The following is a 20,690-nucleotide window of genomic DNA, read 5'->3' on the forward strand; positions in this document are numbered from 1 at the left end:
ACATCTACCAATCACTGTCCATGTCTTCCCTGTGCCAATGGTGGCTCTAGCTTAACCCAGGACCGCCCAGAGGTCTGTGGCTTTGCACATGTCTATTGAAGGTCATATTCTCAAATAATTAAATCTTGATCTATGCTTCAGCCCTTCCAAAATCCTGTTAGGACTGAGTAGGGTGTAGAATGTAATTCCCAAGACCTGGTTCTGTCATTCCAAGTATCTCTATTGTATCAATTCTAAAATCAATCATGACTCAAAGAACTTCCTGTTCTATGCTTAAGCATAGGTCAAAGCCCTTTCCATTGTTCAGCAAAAGGTTTCTGTCCTAAAGTAATCTTAAGAAGGGAGGAGGAGGAACCTCCCATGCCAATGGGGTTCACATTCCAATAGAGTTCCCACTACCAGTAAGAAATTTTCCAAGTATGAAATTTCCCAATGGTGAAATTTCCAACATTTATAAGTCTAAGAAATTTTAAGGTTCACAATCCACCCTGATGATCATTAGGAGACTAGTCTCCCCATTAATCATTTAACATAATCATTTTGTAGTTCTAAATGCACTTCTAAGTATAGATATACACAATATTCAATTTTCTAAGAGAAATTAGAATAGTGAGAGAGGAAATAGAAAAGAAAAGAAAGCAAAACCAATGTTTTGCTAGGCGCATTGACAGAAAGCCAAATTAGGGGCAGTGCCTTTTGGCATAAATGTGTACAATTACAATAAATGTTCAATCAAAAGTTCAGTCCAATCAATCATATCCACAGTTCATTCTTGATCTTCTTGATGAAGTGTAGGTTTTCAGCATCTTTCTGCAACAGTTCATTCTCTGGATATAAAAGTTTCAAGCTTCTTTCTTGAGGATCTTTTCTTGAACAAAATCAAAATTCTTGGATTTTTATAAAAATACAATCTCAAACAAAAAAAAATTCAAAAATAAAAAAATTCTTAGATTTTAAATTAAAATACAATCCCCCTGAAGTAAGTATTAAAAAAATATCAAGTTTAGCTAAAAATGCAATATTCAGTTATGGGGGTGTATGTGTCAATTATCAAAAGAATAGAAAAATAATCAAAGACATAAGAAAAATTCAAAATAGGCCTTGTATAATACGGTCCAGTTTAAAGTAATTTCTATCCCACAAGTATATAGGACAGAATGCAGTAATATTTCACTTAGCCATTTGTAGCCAAGACTACAGGAAGTTGCCATATAGAATATAAGAAGAAAAGAATTAGAATTCTATTTTGATGGGGAAATGTTATTCCCTCGTCTGATTTTTTTTCCATACAGGGATATAGGGAGCCAGCATGATAGTCAAGCTTTGTACTTGTTTGAGTACTTCATAAAGAGTGTAGATACAAGGAAGTCCTATGACTTAGACATAAGTTAAGCGTCGCAACCTCGAGTCTCACTTTAATATTTCTTGTGTGCTCTATTGGCACTATTCAGGTTTAGTCTGTACTCCTTGTTTTTATCCCTTTTCCTGGAATCAGACACAAGCATTAATCACAGTCCTATAATATTTTATCAATAAATGGCAGGTTCCCATAGTTTAAAGCTTTTAGGCATATATTGATATTATAGCAAGAGTATATATTAACTTGTATTACTGCAGGAAAAAAATAATATTAATATTAATTATGTGTTGTATTAAGCAATAGAGATACTAAAACAAAGGTTAAAACAGATCTTCTCCTCAAATAACTTAAATTCCAGTACAGAGAGAGAACACATAAAGGGGAGCAGTGACCAGGTCACCTTAATATTCTGTTTATTATTTTTAGGAAAGGTCCATCTATTCCTATACTTTCTAGTGTTTTCAATAAGAATGGGTGTTGTATTTTGCCAAAGGCTTTTTCTGCATCTATTGAGATAATCATGTGATTTCCATTTTTTTGTTTTTATTTTTTTTGGTTGCTGATATGGTCAATTATATTGAACCATCCTTGCACTACTTGTATAATCACACCTGCTCATAGCTAGTAATCCTCTTGTTAACTTTCTGGAGTCTTTTTCATAGTATTTTATTTAAGATTTTTCTATCTATATTTATTAAGGAGTCTTGTCTGTAATTTTCTTTCTCTGCTTTTGGTCTTCCTGGCTTTGGAATCAGTACCATATTTGTGTCAAAAAAGGAATTTGGTAAAACTCCTTCTTTACTTATTTTATCAAATAGTTTGCATAATATTGGGATTAGTTTTTCTTTAAATGTTTGATAGAATTCACTTGTAAATGCATGTGACCCTGGGGATTTTTCCTTAGGGAGTTCTTTGATGGTTTGTTCCATTTCTTTTTCTGAAATGGGATTATTTAAATATTTTATTTCCTCTTTTGTTAATTTAGGAAATTTATATTTTTGTAAGTATTGACCAATTTGACTTAGATTATATTATTGGCCATATTATTGGGCAAAATAGTTCCATTATCTTAATTTCCTCCTTATTAGAAGTGTAGTGTCCCTTTTCATCTTTGATGCTATTAATTTGATTTTCTCCTATCTTTTTTATTAGATTAACCAGTACTTTATCTATTTCATTTGTTTTTTTCAATATACCAGTTACCTAATCTTATTTATTACTGAAATAATTCTTTTACTTTCAATTTTATTGATTTTTATGATTTCCAATTTAGTTTTTTATCTGGGGATTTTTAATTTGTTCTCTTTCTAGTTTTTAAAGTTACATACCCAAATCATAGACCTCTTCCCTCTCCGATTTGTGATATAAATTTTCCCCTGAGTATTGCTTTGGCTGAGTTCCATAGATTCTGATGAGTTGTTTTCTCATTGTCATTCTCTTCACTGAAATCAATAATTGTTTCTTTGATTTGTTCTTTGACCCACTTTAGTTTTGAAGAATTAGATTATTTTGTTGCCAATTAATTTTAAATCTGCCTTTCCACAAGGCCTTATTGATTATGATTTTTATTGCATTATGGTATGAAAAATTGCATTTGTTGTTTCAGCTTTTCTACATTTGTTGGCAATATTTATCTGCCCTTGTAAATGGTCACTCTTTGCCTATATGCCATGTGCTGCTAAAAAGGAGATATATTCCTTGGTAATGCAATACTGTTTTGCTAAAAGGAATAAGGAATTGGGGGAATTCCATGTGTTGTAAGAAGAGTAGTGAGATTTTGCAGGGCAGTGGCATGAGGCCAGGAGAAAGATTCTACAACTTTGGAAAGGGTTTAGGCTGAGAGAAAGACAGTTGGGGGTCTCTAGAAAAACCCTTTAGAGCTACCAGCTGTAGTTTTCTTGAAGTCTATCCTTTTTCCTGGTTTCCTGATTTCCTTTTTAGCTGTTTGACATCAATACTATCCTTAGTGAACCTGATCCAGCCACAAGACCATGATCAAGAACTTCATCAAGTCTGGATCCTTTTGGATCTAAGACCTTTGCTGGCCTTAGCAAATCCTTATACAGACGTTTTTCCTTAATTCTATCAAAGGGAGAAATAGGTGAGAGTAAGTTAAGATAGGGATTGTAGATTTGGGTTAGGGAGAGATAGAGTAGGGAATTTCTAAGAAGAAATCCCTTTGCAGGGATTATTAAATCTGGTGGGGATAGATAGAGTGAATTTGACTAGAAAACCCCAAATATTCTTTCCACCTCTCCTTTATATGTTAAATCCACCTGTCTAGTGTTTATGTATATTTTTGGGGTTTATTAGCTCAGGGTCTGGCTCGGCCAAGACCTGAGCTTGGCTACCCTTCCGCAAACCAGCTTACTGACCCTAAACATCATACCTGAACCTAATAGTTAAGTCATATAATATTGATAAGCACAATATTAATAATTTCAAATTCAAACTAGAATGATCCCCAAGGAATTGATGCAGAATGAAAGGAGCAGAACCAGGAGAACATTATACACAGAGATGGATATACTGTGGCTCAATCAAATATACTGTACTTTACTACTAATAGCAATGAAATTACTCAGTAAAATTCTGAGAGACTTAGGAGAATGAATGCTATCCATATCCAGAGAAAGGACTGTGAGAGCAGAAACAGAGAAGAAAAACAATTGCTTGATCCCATGGTTCGATGGGAATATGATTAGGGATGTAAACTGAATGATCACCCTAGTGCAAATATTAATAATATGTGTAAAAAATAGACTCGAATACAGGACTACAATCCCCACAAGCCTTTGCTCCACTTCCCCAAAATGCTTTGTAATCTCCCGGGAATTCTGAGGTGGGCCGAGATCGAGGAAGGATTTAAGCTGGTGGCAAAGGTTTTTGGGGTCTCTCTTTTGGACTTCAGTTTTGGAGCAGAAGCGTCTCTTCTGTGATGTGAGGTTATTTTGTCTAGCCCTCTGGCCTAGGCACATGTCTTTTACTTGTATATTCTTTAATCTTTAACCCTTAATAAACCTCTAAAAATATAATACTCCTTGCAGAGAGAAACTAATTTCTATCTTCCTCAGTCTCCCCATATTCCCTAATTTTAATCTTTACAGTTATGGCGACCACTAGATTGGATGAGAACTTCTCAAATTTTTTAGCCTAGATAATGAATTTTTTTAAAGCCAGAGTTCTCCAAGATGCTCTTTAGAAAACCATCTTGATCAGCTCCTGCCTGCGGCCCTCTCCTGCTCCTGCTTCTGCTCCTGGCCTCTCACCTGGTGCCCGAGCTTCGGCTCCCAGCCCGACCCACCTTGGTGGTCTGTCTCTCACCCATCTGGCCTCAGACCCAGATGGCTCATCACCCCAGCCCCAGCCCCAGGAGCGTGACCCCAGACGGCTCATCACCCAGATCCTTGGAGCAGATTGCTGAGGACCCATTGCGACCAGCTGGTAACAGTATTGGCCACGTGGGCAGAGGGGAGAGATGAAAGGGAAAGGAGAATGGGTAATTTTCCCTTAGGCTAAGCCTCCAAGTGGACAGGGGTATTGACTCCACGTGGGCAGCCTGGGGTCCACGTGGACTGGGGCAGGAGGAGTTATCAGAGCAGGGGAGAGAAAAAAAGGGAGAGGAGAAGAAACAGATTTTTCAAACAGACTTTTAAGCAATGGGCTGTTTAAAAGGACACCTTTTGACTAGTCTGGTAATTTCATTGATTTCACCTGTGTGCCAGAAGAACGATTCAGCACAAAGATTCAACTTTGAATTTTCAAATGGGTGGCTCAGGGCACTGAGAGCATGGTCCTAGGTTAAAATCTGGCCTCAGATACTTCCCAGCTATGGGGCCCTGGATGGGTCCCTTGAAACCCATTGCCTAGCCCTTACTACTCTGCCTTTGGACAATAGACATTTAAATGGATAAGAACACAATGAACTTTGAAGAGACTAAAGGCTATATTCTAAGGCATTTCAGACTCCAATGGTTTTAAAAATCTCTGTATTCTATTGCATTTTTTGTTGTGGTTTAACTTTGTGATTTTAAGTTCATATATTACTGGATTCAATATTATTCTGCTTGAACTGAAGGTTGATTGAATTTATTTTGAATGTACTGAGTTTTAAAAATTCTGTTGTTTTTCCCCTATAACTATTGAACAAATATTAAGCCCATATATAAATGGATAAGCCCATATATTAAAAAAAAACAGTCTTTTTCTATTTTGCTGAGGATAGATGGACTTCAGAACTGGTTATAATTGTATTAACAACCTTGGAAATTTTAATATGCTAAATACCTCAAATGGTTTGATTTTAAGGGTTTTTTAAATATGATTTTTGGAATTTTTTTTAACAATCTGGTTATTTTTGCCTGCCCCTACCACGAGGTAAGGCCTAGTAGCTGAAGTGAAATACATTTTATAACCCCCAACCTTCCCACATTTTTAAATATGTGAATGTAAGTTGGGCAGTTAATCTCACGGCATTTGTATCCCTAAAAGCCTCCAAAAAAGGAGCACCCCTTTATTAATCCTCTTCAGCTCACTATTTTACTTCTACCAGAATGATATATAGATTTCTTGATTATGTTCTTAACCCAAGATGAGTTTTACTTTGTTTATAAATATGTTTATTACCAAGGTTGAAAGATTGCTATGTTTGTAAAAATTGTGATAAATGTCCATCAATTCATAGGCTTTAAAAATGCCATACAGCAACTTATGTGAAATGTGAAAGTGTGTTTGTTTGCTATTGTAATTGATTGGGCTATTGAGAATTTTGGGGATATTGATAACTACATATTTGTACTACTGTGTTTTTAAAAATGAAAAAATTGTTAACTTTGTTCAATTTATTTGCCTTCTACTCACAGTGAGCATGGCCAGATATTAAGAGGAAATGGATCTCATTTTTGGTGAGAAAGCCTTGCATTTTATATTTTCTTAGCTGACACAGAGTGTCAATGTAATTTTGAATTTTTAAAGCTGTTTTATTATTATATTTTTCTTGCATGTGCAATATACTTTTTCATTCTTTTTATTATTTTTTCTCTCCTTTTTATATTTGAAGCACATGTCACCAGCATTAAGATTTTCTTTAACTTTTTGACTTTTCAGTGCTACAAGTTTGAAATACATTTGCTAATGCATGCCCTAAAAAGCTTGTGACTATAAAAATGATGCCACTAATTATTTAAATAAATTATGGGACTTTGCTTAATGATTCTGTCTGATTCCAATACAAGATATACACAAAAGAGCCACTGCATAGTGCCAATAGAGCATAAGGTCAAAGAGACCAACGAATCCTGGTGAAATTGATGTCACTTTGAGCCTAGACAAAGAGGATTGAACGTGTTTGGGGTTCGAGGTTGCCGCTGTTTAACATGTGTTAAAAGCAGGTCTTCCTTGTTCAACATTCTACCAAGTACCTCAAACTTGGCTCCAGAAAACTTGGCTCCTATAATATGGTCCCTTTCTTTTATGCCTTCCATAATGTGTTACCTTTCTGTAGTCCTGGCTACTGACTGGGTAACTGAATCATTGCTTAGATCATTTTAATTGGGCCCTGATTCAAGGACCTGTTATAGATTTATTTTTCTTTTAATTAGAATTCTTACACATAAGACTTTGATAGTCTATATTTTCATCCAGAAATTTTTTTTTTATTTTTCTGATGTCTTTTTAATATCTCTTGCCAACTGATTAATATGCCTCATACCTCAGCCATTCATCCCTAAGTGATCCTTTTTTTTTAATCACCCTCTTAATGGGAGGCATGTAAAAAAAATCATTATTTAAATTTCAAAGTTTAAATTCCTTTTGAGAAGAATTTTAGGTAAAGAAGATGCTACCTCTCTGAATCCAGAACTGACCTGTTGGAGAAGCCACCATCAAGAGGCCTCCAGACCACAAGTTGCACAAAATTGAACTTTGGGTGTGGTTGATTGAACATTTATTTGTATCTGTACTTTCATGCCAAAGGGGACTGCCCCCTAATTTGCTTTTTGTCAAAGCATTCAGCAATTATTGGGTTTGTTTGTTTTTTTCTCTTATCATCAAATTATTGTAATCTTTAAATTGATTATATTTTCATGATCCTTTGGAAAAAAAATTAAGTTTTTTGCAAACTAAAAACGGGGGATTGTAAAAAATAGACTCGAATACAGGACTACAATCCCCACAAGCCTTTGCTCCACTTCCCCAAAATGCTTTGTAATCTCACGGGAATTCTGAGGTGGGCCAAGATCGAGGAAGGATTTAAGATGGTGGCAAAGGTTTTTGGGGTCTCACTTTTGGACTTCCATTTTGGAGCAGGTGCATCTCTTGCGTGATGTGAGGTTATTTTGTCTAGACCTTTGGCCTAGGCACATGTTTCTTACTTGTATATTCTTTAATCTTTAACCTTTAATAAACCTCTAAAAAATATAATACTCCTTGCAGAGAGAAACTAATTTCTACCTGCCTCAGTCTCCCCATATTCCCTAATTTTAATTTTTACAGTTGGAAATAGTTCTTGATCAATGACACATGTAAAACCCAGTGGAATTGCTTGTTGGCTATAGATGGGGGTGGGGAGAGGGAAGGAAAAGAACATAAATCATGTAACCATGGAAAAATATTCTAAATTAATTAATTAAATCAATAAAATTAATTAAAAAGAATGTCAGACCAGTATTCTTGGATAATTTCCTGTAGAATGATGTCCAGACTTTTTCTTTTGTCATGATTTTCCTGTAGTAGTCCAATGATTCTTAAATTGTCTATTCTGGATTGTCCATGTCTGTTGTTTTATCAATTAAGTTTTTCATATTTTCCTCATTTTTTCATTTTTTTTTTTTGATTTTGTATTATAGTGTCTTGCTGCCTCCTTGTGAATTCATTTGTTTATAGTTGTTTACTTATAATTTCATCCCTGACTTTTTGGGTCCTTTTTTCCTTTTGGTCTATTTTTCTTTGTAGGCCATCTTTCTCTTTCCTTGCTTCACTTTAAAGCTGTTCAATTTTGGCTTTTAACGAACTATTTTCTTGTTTTAGTTCATTTGTCTCTGTTGCCAGATGAAATATTTTTCTTTTTAAGTTCTTTTCCCAATTTTCTTCAGTCTTTTCTTAATTGTGTTTTGAATTCTGTTTTCAGTTCTTCCAAAGCCTGTGTCCAATTCTTTAGAATTCTTGAAGTTTTGCTTGGTGTTTCTTAGTCCTCCTCTTTTCCATTTGTTCTTTGCTCATTACCTGAATAGAAGCTGTCTATTGTATTTTCTTTTTTTTCTTTTGTTGTTATTTACTCATATATTTTTGCCTCCTACCCCCCCATCATTGGCTGTATTCTTGCTCCTCCATTTATTTGCTGGATCTGTGGGTTGGGGCTATTCTGTCCTGAAGGGGCTCCTTCTCTGCTCTGCTGATTAACTGAATTTGTCTGATGGAGCTGACTTGTATTAGTCAGCCCTGAGGCAAGATCTTCCCCAGTTTCCAGCAGAAGCTGATGGTTAAGATGAAGGTGTTGTTAAGATTAAAATTGCCAAACTGTGGCAGGTAAAATTAGTTTCTTTCTGCTAGAAGTATATTTTATGAGGTTTATTAAAGCTTAAGAATTTAAGAAAGTACAAGTAAGAAAGCACGTGTCTAGGCCCAGAGAGCCCATTCACAACCACTCACATCTTGCCTGCTAGGTGGAGAGCCGCTTCTGCTTGGAAGTGGAAGTAGGAAGAGGAGCCAGCCTTAGGTGGAGACTCTTTAAATAATAATTTGTTCTCGGCCCAGGTGAGAATTCAGGTGAGGTTACAAAGCATCTCAGGAACGCGAGCAAGGACTTCTGGGGATTGAAGTCCGGGGTTCAAGTCTCCATTTTTACAGTGTGGAGACTGAAGGTAGTTACCCTTGTCCTCCTCTATTCATTTCTGCCAACTCCCTCCCTGCCAGCTGACAGATTAGAGCCCTGAGAATCCCTAATGTTACCAAGGTACTCTATTGCAGTTTCAACCTTCATTCTGGGATCCCAGTCAGCTGGATTCTTACTGTGAATCTCAACTTGGTAAGTGGGGAAGGGGTTTTAGAGATTGTGATTCCATGCCCTCTGAAGATTTCTTATCTATACTATTCCTCAACTAAATTAATCTGGCCAGGCTGAGATGTAGAGTTGAATGTGCCCTGGGGCCAAAACCTACAGAGGAGGTCCAAGATGGAGTAGTGGTAGCTGGAGTCTATGACCAAGTTACCTTCCCCTCTGGCCCTTTCCTCCATCTGCCTCCCTGCAAGCTCTGGTCAGAGGCTTGAGCCTCCAGTAGTTATGGTCTCAAGGTACTCCCTCTTGGGCTGGAGCACTTGCCCTGAGATCCTAGCAACTATCTGAATCTCAGCACAGTAGGTGGGGGAAGGGTCCTGGGACCTTCCTTCTTTCTTTTCCTTAAACCCAAGAATCCAATCTTCTCAGTGTACCCTTTAGGTTGAATTGAGCAGGAGGGTCTCCTGTTTCTGTCCTGTAGTTGGATTTGGTTTTGTTTCCCTCTTGAAGTGCTTTGTTTTTGATTGGTGTGGAAGGGTTTAACAGATTAATCAACTTTGCTTCTAAGTTGCCATCTTGACTCTTCCCTCTTGTTCTTATATTCTTACTATGTTTATGGATCAGTGCCTTGGTTGATACTATGATTACAAGTGATATATAAAGGCTAACTATTATTATTTTGGTTTAGTCTCTGTTAGTTTTTACATGTCTGTAGTCTTCCTATGACTATCTTATTCTTAAGTTAGTGCCTGGCAAATACCAGGTGTTGTTTCCAAGGACTAAAAACCATTATGTCTTCCATACATCCTAACTCTATCTGTACACTTGTGTTAACAATCTTGTAACAACAGTGAAAGACTTTTCCCCTCTACTTCCTTATATCAGGCCCTGAATGAGTCCTACCTAAATTTTGTTCTCCTCTTAGTTGAGAGATTTTATTCCATGTTATATCATAGCAGTAACATCAGTCAAATAAGCAAGATATCATTGGGGATGAGGGGAAAGACGAGATTTGTTTTGCAAGCTAAGAAGCTTCTAACTCATTAATGTACAAGAAGAGAAAGAAAGTTAATAGTGTGCGGAAAGTAGGCATTGATGTAAATAAAAATCACCAATCAAATCTCCAGATAATGAAAATCTATATCATAAAATTAAAAGTATTTTATACATATAAAATGCATAATATTTACTTCACACTTAATATTATGCAACTGTAGTGCAATGACTAAAGAATTTCAGGTAAATGTGGGAATAAACAATCTTACCAATTAATAAAGGTTTTGAATTTCTCTGAGCATTCTCTGTGATTTACTGCTGGAGGAGGACCTCATGCTAGCACTCTCTTATTTCGGGTTAAATGATGGGAAAATAAATGAATTGCTCACACATCATTGAACAGTTAACAAAAGGAGATTTACTTTGCCCTAATACAGCAAGTAAATATCTTAACATAGTATCATTTTGCTTCTCTGAACATAATTCCCCTCCCCTATCTCCATATAGACATGGATTTAGCAAGCAAGGCAGTATTGAGTAACCCAACTGATCATAGAAATTCATCACATCAGAGGAAGTCTTAATTTAATAAGTGAAACTTCTTAATGTCCCTTTTTATATAGGAAGCTGCCTCAAGATAATAGGAACCAGACAAGTCTCAAATGTGTTTCTGGCTTTTAGGGGAAGATAATTCCTTTAACAAAAGGCAAGGAGAAGTGTGTACCTAACTCATTATTTGGGTGGGATATGCTTGAGGTTTAACCATTTTGTGAGAAAATACTGGTATATATATAAATATATATATATATATATATATTTATATATATATATATAGTCCTATCATTGCTTCTTTGAACAAACTCTCATAGATGAATCAGATCTTTTTAGGTTAAAAAATAATGTAATGACATTTTAATATAGTGTTCAATCTATAATTCTATATTGAACATCATGTTATAATAGTAGTATATTTGCAACACTTTAAGAAGGAAGGGGAAGAAGAAAACTTGTGAATGGGTGAGAGGTTGTTTTAATAATATTCAATATTCTATTTGTTTATGCATAAAACTGTAAGCTCCTGAGAGGGAGAGCTGAGGAAATGCAGGTCATGATTCTCAGTTTGGGGGCTTCTGGTCTCTCTTTTTGACCATATTTATATCCCTGAGAAACACAATTAGACTAGCACTTAGAGGTCTCTATTGCTCTCAGGATAGAAGAAATCAGCTTATAAAAGGAAGGCCAATCATACCAATGACCTTTCTGAGGTGAAATTTTGTTCCTAAGACTTCTATGAAGATTTCTCTCCAATCGTAGGACTCATTTATTAATAAATCATGTATTGATCTGTGAGTGAGTATATGTTTGTGTTTTCAAAACACACCATGCATGCAATCTTATTGGGTCATGTAGAGATTTAAAAAGATTATTCTCACTTCCATCAAGGATCCTACAATCTAAATGGGAACAGAAGCCTGGTATACGTGTGAGGAGCTTTTCCACAGGGTCTCCAGGTTGCCATAATTTTCAGGACTGAAGAGACTGTTTGTAAGGGAGAGTTTTGTACTGTAGTAATGCAAAATGGGAGTACCAGTGAAGCCAGGGAAGAGGAAATAAAGAAAAAGAAATGACTAGGGAAGTCAAGTATTTCATCCCTCTAACCAAATCCAAACCCTTTATCCTATATCACACATATTACTGAGTGATTAAAGGATACTGAGATTTCCCCTTAGCCTCTCAGGAAGGATTTATCTCCCCTATTAATCAACATCTCACTAAGGAATCACATGATTATTTTTTCTCTGTTCTTTGGTTGGTTAAGCCATCCATAGCTTGGATAAAAATATATTCTTAAAACTCATGTTTTTGTGTGACAATAGGTGAAAATTACAGTCCTTTCCTCCCTTTAAAATGACTGGCTCTCTCTATGTCATTGATGATAGACAATATTCAGTTATTCACAGACCATTCCCAGCACTGATCCAGATTTTAAACTGTTTATTTTTTCTGATATGAATCAATTGCCTCTTCTTTAGGAACCCTGGTTGCCCTCTAATCTTGGGGACTCATCATATTGGTGTTCAACTTAATATAGACACCTGACTAGCTTGGGCCAATCATTTCTCTACCCATGATCATCAGAGTTCTAATGATCAACCAGCCTCAGTGCCCCCAGAATCAGGAACTACAGCTGTATAAATAGTACAGAATGGGTAAATCTCATGCTCTGTGTGCTCCATGGTTCTCAATGATGTACCAATAAATAAGCTTCAAGAGGGAATTAGGGACATAGACTTCCTATGATGGCTGATATAGAATATGATTTTCTGGGAGAGTTTTTAGGACAAAGGCACTGCTTATGTAAAAGAATTTCTCTATTTATTTATCTTGTTTTTATTTAATTAAATTTATTTTACTTCAACCCATCAATCCTCTTATTGTTATGGAATCATATTGCATGCAAGGATCCTATATTCTGAATTGTATACCTACCTAAAACATACCATCAATGCAGGGTAGGTTCTAGGGATTCGACAGCTGAGAAGGTCTTGGTTTTTATTCAAGACAAGTTTTGGGGAACAATACAATATAGAATATTAGGTTGTGTTATAATATGTGATATAGTCCAAGTGCTCTGAGATATCTGGAAAGGAAGAGGTCTGAGAGGGCAGAAGTGACCTCGGAAAAGAAAGAATAGGATTTAACAACAGAGAAATTCTAGAATTTAAGATGTAAGGCATCTTAAAAATTATTTCATGCAGTTCCCTGTAAGAATATAAAAATTTAGGTTATTATACTAATATGAAAGTTCTAAAATAATATTGTGGTCACTGATTTAAAAGTGTTATAGGTTAAGTCAAAATGACTTTTAGTAGCTTTATTTACAAAGAGATGGAAAGAGTGAAAGTGGGGATATGTAAGAAGAGGATAGAGATAATGTATAGCCTATGTGAAAGAGAATTCTTTACACTATTGTCTATCCTGAGTTAACACTAACTTAAGTACCTCACTAGATTATAAAGACAAGATTAACTCTTTTTTGTCTATTTTTTGATTGAATTGACACAAGCTTGAACTAGGTGGAAGAGCTACCACTAGTGACTTCCACTACCGCTTAGTGAATTCACTTAGTGTATTCACACCCTACCTATTCCTAGGTGAGAATCCAGCAAGATAGTTGGAGGGCTCCACCCTTTTTTCTAATTCAAACAGACAGAAATGTGTGAATTCTTTTAAGAGTTCTCACCCTCAGAAAGTGTGAGCCCTTTTGATGAGTATTCACCCCTCCAGAAGGTAGGAACTGGTTCCCATAAACATTGTCTCCTTGGCAGTGCTAGACAATTTGAAAGCTGTGTTTGGCCCCTGTGAAGATGGGAAGAGACAGGAAGCCAGTATAAAAGGCATTGAATTTCTGGGGCTAAGGAAGTCAACTCCATGAAGAAAGTCAGCTTCAAGAAGAAGGTTGGATCAAAGAAAAAATGTTGCCTCAGGATTCACCTTCAGCTTCATCAAGACATCATCTTGACCTGCACCTTGGAGGGAACTTGAGTGAGTGAATACTGGCTTTCCTTTACTGACCTCTGGAGAGAGTTCAATTCCAGTTGAAGGTTAATAAGTCCTGGCTGAGCCAAGCACTGGAACAGTAGTTAGATAGGTTAATGTCTTCTCTACTCTTTTGCATTTCTCTACTTTCACTCTTTCCACCTCTTTTATAAATAAAGGCTATTAAAGGTGACTTCAATTTTGAGCAACAATACTTTGAAGCATATATTTTATTCAAACCCTTAATTTTAACCCTTATACCCATCACCCTAAATGTTGCTCTGGTGACCAGCTCAGCCACTGGAGGACTCAATAATCTTCAGCGGAGAACCTGGTGGTGTCTTCAGCAAGGGTTACACCAACACAGCCTCCTCCAGGAAAGGAAGGACTCTCTGGAGCCAGTGTCTTCAGAAGCCAGGAAAGGAAGGCCAGCTTCTCACCCAGCAAGTTAATGCAGGATCCAGGGAAAGAGTCTCCTCCTTCAGTCCAGCTCATTGATGCAGAGTTCAAAGAGTAAGTCCTAAAGGAGAAGATGGAAAGTCAAAGTCCAAAAATGTGAAGTTCCAAAAGTAAAGTTGTCCTCCAAAGAGGAAGTCCAAAGGAGAAACCCCTTGGAGAGGAAATTCAGGACTTTTTATAGTCCTTTTTCCATGTCCCTTACTGTCCCTTCCTCCACTTTACAGGAACCAATTATAGTATTTTAATTTGCCTAGCACTTCCCAGGGGGAGGTCAGTGGCCTATGGAGTTGTCACCCACTTTAGCAAGTGACTTTTGACTTCTCTTACTTAGTGTTAAGTAGCGGGTGCTTACATTTTTTGATTGATTAAATTAAAGGTTGATGATTGATAGACAAAGAAAGTTTGATTCACTCTTCACATCTCTCATTTTACAGAAAAGGAAAGTGAGACTCAAAAAATGTTAAAGGCTTCACTAAGATTACATAGGTAGCAAATAGCAAAACTAGAGTTTCAAACCAAGTTTATTGATTCTAATTCCCATGTTCTGTTATTACACTAATTACATCCTTTTAGATATTTTAAGATATAAAAATGGTATTTATGGGAGAAAAATTACATTCATTTAAAAAATCTGCTGATCTAAGACTAGTATGTGCACATGCACACACAGAAACACACACATTAATAATGTCCACAGTGTCTAAAATTTTACTTATGCCATGGGATTCTCTTTGTAACATATATTCATATATATTTCACTCTATGGGAAGACAAGCAGCCTCCTTAATTCTAGCAATTAGGAGAAAACTGTCTCTGTAACTTGTACTCAACTAGCAAGGTCTGAAGACTGTTTTCACTAGAGTGGCATATGTATAACACTTCCTGACATTATTGTAAGTTAGATGCATAGCAAGAACAGAAGAGAGGCTATAATGTACTGGCAACTGAATTAATACACTGTTGAAAGGAATGTCAGGCATGCTCAAGGGGTCTCTATTACATTAATGTCTGGTCACTCTAATGTGTCTGTTATTTCTTCCTTCAGTTGGAGTATAGTTTGGCATTTGGAATAGAAGGTACTTATCCAGCATTGACAGACATCTGTTTGCATCTCAGGTACATCAAAAGCTAGAGGACTAACAAAGAACTTTTAGAAAACAGAATTACTTAGGTTATTTCAGTTATACAAGTCTGAAGACCATCTCAGTCAATTCACATTCATCTTCTAAAATATATGTACCTGAGTATTCACAAGAAGAGATAAAGACAAACACAGTTATATCACTTTGCCTAATTTGTCTCTTGTCATGAGAAAATTGACTATTACTTCATTGTTATGCTAAATTTGAAGATCAAAATGTTTAAAGGTAGAAAATATTAATCTGTAGTAAACAGACTGACAAGAAGGCCCATGGATACAAATCAAAAACTATATGAACTTAGATGGGAAAATATATACATTGTCCTTTTTTATGAACCTCTGAAATGTAACATTTTCTTCATTTATGAAAGTAGGCATTATTTTGACAAGGGGTACAAAGGTTTTACCAGATTACCGTAGAAAATTTATGCAATAAAACAAAAATTAGGGCCCTCTGAATTAAAGAGAAGGATGAAAGGCTAGGGGAAAAAAGGACTAAAAAGGGGTGAAGGTAACAAAGAAAGTGGTAAGAAGTAAGAATAGAGAAAAGGGAATTCAAAAACTATATTAGTCCTTCCATATGTTTCTGAGCTCCATGGTGGTTTATTTTTCTCTGTTAAATGAATTAGTAGTATAACATCTGCATTTTCCCTAAAATAGATCCTTGCAAACTGAACTCCAAATTGAAGAAAATGGAGAGAAGATGACTGGCAGAAGGCCAGTCCAGCAGGTGTGGGGGAGGGGAGAAGGAAGAAAAAAGTGTGTTGTATATTCATGTATTTTCTCCTAGAAATTGGAAATCAAGGGGTAATCATGGCTGCAATCTAGATGCCACACACTTCCTCTCCCCAACACCGAATGAAATAGACTACATCAAAGGAGCATAAAAATCACCTTTGGAGGAACAGAAGGATACCCCAGTACACCCCAGAACCCCACAGAGGCGAAGGTACATGGGGTTTGAACATTTCCACACTATAATAAGAAGGAGGAAAAGCTTGCAAAGAAACGTGAACTAAGCCGCTCTTCCCCCCCCACCTCCCCCACCAAACCAGAGTGTGCTACCTGAGTGCTCACTGGGACAGCGAGTGAGTGGGGAACGTTTCTGTCTGGGGTGGGGGGACTTCAGGGTCCTTGGGATCTGGGAACTGCCAGGAAAAAAGGTCTCAGGGAGGTTTCATGGGAGAACCCGGCGCTGAGCACAGGGGGTCCTCAGAGCTGTACTTGGGGCGGTTGCTCTGAACATCTGGGCGGAGCTAAACACCAGGGGCAGACCATGCTCTGATTATCTGGGCTGAGCTGAACACCTGGGCAGTTTGGCTGTGATCAGGGGCCCAGCTCTCTAAGAAACCTCGGAGGCTGGGAAGAACTAGTCTGAGGCAACCTAAATTCACAGAAAACCCGCCCATATCACCCAGACCCCAGACCAAAAATGAAAGGGGAATAAAACAACCAAAAGTATAGCTCACATGGCCCAAAATCAAGCCTCAAGGAAGAACGGGAAAAAGGTGACTATTGAAAACTTTTATGGTAGAAGTACCCAAGGAAAAGAAGAGAATGAGGAGGAAATCCAAAAAAAATCAGAACATGCCGCTCAAAATGGAAACTATCAACAAGCTCTGGAAGATCTCAAACTGGAACTTATCCAAAAGATGGAAACCTGGAAAGAAAAATGGGAGAAAGAAATCAGCAGTCTGACAGATAAGACTGCTCAATTGGAAAAAGTGCTCGAAGCATCCAATAGAAGGACAGACAAAGCTGAAAAGCAAAACCAGTCCCTAGGGAGCAGAATTAAGCAACTCGAAGAAAGTGAGACCATAAAACAGCAAGAATCAATAAAGCAAACACAAAAAAATTAATGAATTAGAAGAAAACATAAAATATCTCACTGAGAAGGTCACAGATCTGGAAAACTTAGGGAGAAGAGACAACCTCCAAATTATCGGTCTCCCAGAAAAAACAGAAATAAATAATAAACTTGATATTATTCTATGGGAGATTATAAAAGAAAATTGCCCCCACATTCTGGAGCAAGGGGGCAAAATAGAAATAGAAAGGGTTAATAGAACACCCTCTATACTAAATCCCCAAAAGATAACACATAGGAATGTAATTGCCAAATTCATGAACTTCCAAGAAAAGGAGAAAATCCTACCAGAAGCCAAGAAGAGGAGCTTCAGATAAAATAGGCAAGGAGGAGACCAAATTATCGCTCTTTGCAGATGATATGATGGTCTACTTAAAGAATCCTAGAAAATCCACCAAAAAGATAGTGGAAATAATCAACAACTTTAGCAAAGTTGCAGGATACAAAATAAACCCACATAAGTCATCAGCATTTCTATATATCTCCAACACAGCTCAGCAGCAAGAACTAGAAAGAGAAATCCCATTCAAAATTACCTTAGACAAAATACAATACTTAGGAATCTATCTCCCGAGACAAACACAGGATCTATATGAACACAACTCCAAAACACCTTCCACACAACTAAAACAGGACTTGAACAATTGGAAGAACATTAACTGCTCATGGGTAGGACGAGCCAATATAATAGAAATGACCATCCTACCCAAACTCATCTATCTATTTAGTGCCATACCCATGGAACGTCCAAATTTTTTTTTTACTGATTTAGAAAAAAACATAACAAAGTTCATTTGGAAGAACAAAAGATCAAGGATATCCAGGGAAATAATGAAAAAAAAATACAATGGAAGGGGGTCTTGCAGTCCCAGATCTCAGACTATATAATAAAGCAAAGGTCTTCAAAACAATTTGGTGCTGGCTAAGAGACAGAAAGGAGGATCCGTGGAATAGACTGGGGGAGAGCGACCTCAACCAGACAGTGTATGACAAACCCAAAGATCCCAGCTTTTGGGACAAAAATCCACTATTTCATAAAAACTGCTGTGAAAATTGGAGGACAGTGTGGGAAAGATTAGGTTTAGATCAATACCTCACACCCTACACCAAGATAAATTCAAAATGGGTGAATGACTTGAACATAAAGAAGGAAACTATAAGAAAATTAGGTGAACACAGTATAGTATACATGTCAGACCTTTGGGAAAGGAAAGACTTCAAAACCAAGCAAGAATTAGAACGAGTTACAAAATGCAAAATAAATAATCTGGAATACATCAAATTAAAAAGGTTTTGTACAAACAAAACCAATGTAACCAAAATCAGAAGGTTAGCAATAAATTGGGAAACAATCTTCATAAAAACCTCTGACAAAGGTTTAATTACTCAAATTTACAAAGAACTAAATCAATTGTACAAAAAAAATCAAGCCATTCTCCAATTGACAAATGGGCAAGGGACATGAACAGGCAGTTCTCAGCCAAAGAAATCAAAACTATTAATAAGCACATGAAAAAGTGCTCTACATCTCTTATAATCAGAGAGATGCAAATCAAAACAACTCTGAGGTATCACCTCACCCCTAGCAGATTGGCTAAGATGACATCTATGGAAAGTAATGAATGCTGGAGGAGATGTGGCAAAGTGGGGACACTAATTCATTGCTGGTGGAGTTGTGAATTGATCCAGCCATTCTGGAGGGCAATTTGGAACTATGCCCAAAGGGTGATAAAAGACTGTCTGCCCTTTGATCCAGCTAGAGCACTGCTGGGTCTGTACCCCAAAGAGATAATAAGGAAAAAGACTTGTACAAGAATATTCATAGCTGCACTCTTTGTGGTGGCCACAAATTGGAAAACGAGGGGTTGCCCGTCAATTGGGGAATGACTGAACAAATTGTGGTATATGTTGGTGATGGAATACTATTGTGCTAAAAGGAATAATAAAGTAGAGGAGTTCCATGGAGACTGGAACAACTTCCAGGAAGTGATGCAGAGTGAAAGGAGCAGAACCAGGAAAACATTGTACACAGAGACTGATACATTGTGGTACAATCGAAGGTGATGGACTTCTCCATTAGTGGCAATGCAATGTCCCTGTACAATCTGCAGGGATCTAAAAAATACTATCCACAAGCAGAGGATAAACTGTGGGAGTAAAAACACCAATGAAAAGCAACTGCTTGACTACAGGGGTTGAGGGGATATGACTGAGGAGAGACTCTAAATGAACACTCTAATGCAAATATCAACAACAGGGAAATGGGTTCGAGTCAAGAACACATGTGATAACCAGTGGAATCGTGCGAGGGCTATGGGAGAGGGAAAGGTGGTGGGAGGGGGGGCAGGGAGGAAAAGAAAATGATCTTTGTTTCCAGTGAATAATGTTTGGAAATGACCAAATAAAATGTTTAAAATTTAAAAAAAGAAATTGGAAATCAAACCTCTCATCTATCTTTACCACCTGGTCTTCAAAATGTGATGATTTTATTGCTGGTCAGAGTCAAAGAGTTGTGGGAATGAAAAGGTCCTAGCCAACGAAGTGGAGAGTTTCTAATTCACGAACCAAATTTATATGGCTCCAGAGGTGTAAGCAGAAAATGTATTGTGTCTTCATTTCCTTTCTGGCACTCTATCAACCCATTTCTTCTGTTGATGTGAGAACTCAATAAAATTCCATTAACACAAAGATCTTGTATTAAGTTTGACAGTTTACAAATTGCTTGGGTCTTCATTTTCAGTATTATCAGTCTGCTCAGCTCTGAAGTTATATTGTTCTGAGTTGGTGAAATTCTGAATAATGATGATAGAATCATTCCAAATTATTTGTTATTCAGAGACAGAGAGAAAGAGACAGAGTGTAATATGTGAGAGAAATGAGAGACAGAGATAAAATCTGTTTAAATCTCACATAGCATTACTATATGTGACTAGACAAACTCAGAGTAGAAAAGATGTCCCAATTCATGGTTTCAATGGGGTACCTATGTTTACCTAATACCCTTCTAAAAATTAGACTGAACTTTTAAAGTAAGGTGAATTTCCAATAATACAACAGAGATTTGGATTGGAAAGTTATAATCCCAGCTCTACCTCTAGTTAGATATGTTCCTCAGGCAAGTTACTTTTCCTCTCTGAAACTCAATTTTCTTTTCTATTAAAATAAGGGATTATTTCTTTTAGTTTGTTTATAATTTCTTTTTTTTTAAATTAAGTTTAATTAATTAATTTAGAATATTTTTCCGTGGTTACATGATTCATTTCTTTTCTTTTCTTTCTCTCTGCTCCTCCCACCCCCTCTCATAGCCAATAAGCAATTCCACTGGGTTTTTCAT

The sequence above is a fragment of the Monodelphis domestica genome, chromosome 1 (assembly GCF_027887165.1).
Source record: "Monodelphis domestica isolate mMonDom1 chromosome 1, mMonDom1.pri, whole genome shotgun sequence".
Lineage (NCBI taxonomy): Eukaryota > Metazoa > Chordata > Mammalia > Didelphimorphia > Didelphidae > Monodelphis > Monodelphis domestica.